The sequence below is a fragment of the Mus pahari genome, chromosome 9 (genome assembly GCF_900095145.1).
Source record: "Mus pahari chromosome 9, PAHARI_EIJ_v1.1, whole genome shotgun sequence".
Taxonomy (NCBI): Eukaryota; Metazoa; Chordata; class Mammalia; order Rodentia; family Muridae; genus Mus; species Mus pahari.
This window is the reverse complement of record NC_034598.1, coordinates 40461217-40464403: the sequence shown is the minus strand read 5'-3', so window position 1 is coordinate 40464403 and position 3187 is coordinate 40461217. Positions and strand designations below refer to the sequence as shown.

The 3187-nt window shown below is 48.2% G+C and overlaps 1 protein-coding gene across 3 annotated transcripts in view; it reads left to right on the top strand.

The window, feature by feature from the left end:
• The first annotated feature begins 1089 nt into the window (after positions 1–1089).
• Positions 1090–3187, top strand: part of Cabin1 (calcineurin binding protein 1) — a 110091-nt gene continuing 107993 nt past the window's right edge. For 2 of the 3 annotated variants that reach the window (XM_029542698.1, XM_021204736.2), the window contains exon 1: positions 1090–1378. The gene's annotated coding sequence lies outside the window, so the exon portion shown is untranslated. Of the gene's footprint in view, positions 1390–3187 lie in introns of all 3 variants that reach the window. The other variant, XM_029542697.1, reaches the window with a different exon arrangement.

Sequence of the window (3187 nt, the reverse complement as noted above, 5' to 3'; positions counted from 1 at the left end):
AACCGGTCAACTTCTCTGACACCTTTCTTAAGGGGGTTTGCTTCCCCGTCCTCTGGTATTTAAACTATTTTCTAAGTAGTGCATACATCTAATCCCTGACCTTGGGAGGCAGAGGCAGGCTGATCTTTGTGAGAAAGTTCTGTAAGACTCCCGAAAATGGGGAGACACTTGCTCTAGTCTCTCTGACAAGTTTTAGCTTCCTGATTTGAGATGATTTACAAAGAATGGGTATAGGAGGGGTGAGGGGTTGGTGTCCTGTGCAGGAGCAGGTTACCAGGGAAGTTTTTTTTTTACCTGTGGCCTAGCAACCAAAGTCCACAAATTCTTGGCAAAAAGCTATAACAATCGGCAAACACATGAGTTCACACAACAATCAGGGCCTGCGCAAACACAAATTCAAAAAGTATTCAAACTATACAAATGTTCCTAAGCTACTGGGGCGTAATAGACTTTTATCCTTTACCAGCAATAGAATCTATTTCATCAACCTAGGGTTTTAATGATTTCTTTTATCTTGTCAAAGCCTTACAGTTCCAGCTCCCTATCTAGCCCTGCTTGCGTGTCGCCTGGGTTTCCAATCATCATCTTCAGAACATCTGCTCCAGGTCTTGGGCAGCAATGCGCTTGTTTTGGTGAATGCGGGGAGTTCCAGTTTGTAAACTCGCGTTCATAAAGCGCGCGTGCAAGTGGTAGTATGTGATGGCCAGTAACCTTAGCAAGCCGGAGACCGAAGCAGGAGGATAGATAGCCACGAGTTCGACGCTAGTTCGGGCTGCACTAGTGAGACACTGCTTAAAACAAACCAAAGCAAAATAAAACACAACAGCAACAACAAAACCAAAGCAAAATAGAACAAAACGGTTAAGTCCTGCAGGTAGCGGAGCGCAGCAGCCAGCAGCGTTCCCACGCGCAGGAGTCAGAGACACAACGCACAGCGAACCGAGGCGTCCGCCCAAACAGCCAGTGGCGCAGGGGCCCGCTCCGATTGGCTGACAAGGCTGACACTCCAGCCAATGAGAGCGTTTCTTGTTGGTACGTCGCGCGCAGGAGTCTGGGTGCTCCGGCCGTTGCCCTGGAGACGCCGGGCGAGTTCCGGGGAGTGAAGGCTGCCTGTGTCTCCTAGGTACGCGCACGGCTCCCGGGAGCGCGAGGAGGTGGAACCACGCGAGAAGGCCGGCTCTCCCCTTCCTCACGGGCGCGGTGGGCCGAAGCCAGGCCCGAGACCCGAAGGCGCGGGCGCGGGCCTCCTGCCCACGCTGGCTCCTCCGCGCGCCCCGCAGCCTCGCCCGGTGGCGCCCAGGGTGGGTCACAGTGACCGCAGCTCGAAGCCATCCCCGTCGGCGCGTCCTTTCGTTCACCTTCACCGCTGCCCAGCGAGGTGAGTGTGATGTGAGTACCATTTACAGGGGTGGAAACTGAGGCGGAGGGAAGGTTTTAAACGACTTTAAAGTTCCGGTGCGGCTTACCCCGACTGCAGCCATTCTGTTCGTCATCCTCGGTAGAGGAGGCAGGTGGAACGACTTCACCTGGAGCTGTCAGGTTTCTGCACTTGTGGACTTGCCGCTTAACTCTTCAAGACGTGACTTCTTATGGGTCATCAAGTGTGGCTTATTGAACCTCATCTGGGTAAAGTTCCTTCTATGTGGTTAATTTGCTTAGAAATAGAATTTAGAATGATCTTCAGGGGTTGGCAAACTCTTGTAGATACACTTATATTTTATATTATATTGTAAATTTAATTTCAAAAACCAATAGTTTTAGTGATAAGTGTTTTAGATTTGGGGTGGCTGTTCAATTATGTTTCATGAATAAAGCAAAAGACAATATATGAGACAGTGTGTCACTATAACTCTATTTATAGATACTGAAAGCTGAATGGAAATAATTTTTATGTAATTGTCATGAATCAAGAGGTTGGTTGGTTGTTTTCCTTATTAGAAATGTAAAAAAAAAAAAAAAATCCTCCTTTCGGGCTGTATAACAACAGTGGATGGATGGTGAACCTACAGGCCACGTCTAGACCAGAGTTTTACATCCTAGAGGAAACAGGCATAGAGAGAGGGGCATTTATGCTAAATCAGTCTCTCACACACAGTTTTACCGTAATCTCAAGACTGCCAGAAGTCGGGTGTCATAGTTAGGGTTTTAGTGCTGTGAGCAGACACCATGATCAAGGCAACTCTTTTTCTTTCTTTCTTTTTTTTTTTTTTTTTTGGTTTTTCGAGACAGGGTTTCTCTGTGTAGCCCTGGCTGTCCTGGAACTCACTCTGTAGACCAGGCTGGCCTTGAACTCAGAAATCCGCCTGCCTCTGCCTCCCAAGTGCTGGGATTACAGGTGTGCGCCACCACTGCCTGGCAAGGCAACTCTTAATTGTATTTAATTGTGGCTGGCTTACAGGTTCAGAGGTTCAGTCCATTATCATCAAGTCGAGAACATGGCAGCATCCAGGCAGGCATGGTGCAGGAGGAGCTGAGAGTTCTACATCTTCACCTGAAGGCTGCTAGTGGAAGACTGACTTCCAGGAAGCTAGGACTAGGGTATAAAATCCCACTCCCACAGGGACACACCTACTCCAATAAGGCCACATATCCAAATAGTGCCACTCCCTGGCCAAGCATATGCAAACCATCACACTGGGTGTAGTGGCATGTGCTTTTAATCCCAAGCACTCTGAAGGCAGAGACAGGTAGAACAGAGCAAGTTCCAGGATAGTCAGTGCTGCACAGTGAGACCCTACCTTGAAAACTCCCTTATCCCCCACAAGAAAAATTGCCAGGCTCCTAGACCTGGTTGCCTATCACTAACTGGATGGCAGTGCTGAGGGGCATAAAGTGCTTTTCTTTATTATGATCTTGAGCAATGGAAACTATTCTTCAAAGAGTTTGGAAACAGACCTGCTATGTCAGTGCACACCTTTAATCTCGGAACTCAGGAGGCAAAGGCATGTGTTTCTCTTATGTTCAAGGCATCCTGGGCAAGTCCAGGCCCAGTCAGCTGGCGCTACATAGATTCTGTGTTTAGAAGAAGAAGAAGAAGGAGAAGGAGAAGGAGAAGGAGAAGGAGAAGGAGAAGGAGAAGGAGAAGGAGAAGGAAGAAGGAGAAGGAAGAAGGAAGAAGGAAGAAGGAAGAAGGAAGAAGGAAGAAGGAAGAAGGAAGAAGGAGAAGAAGAAGAAGGAAGAAGAAGAA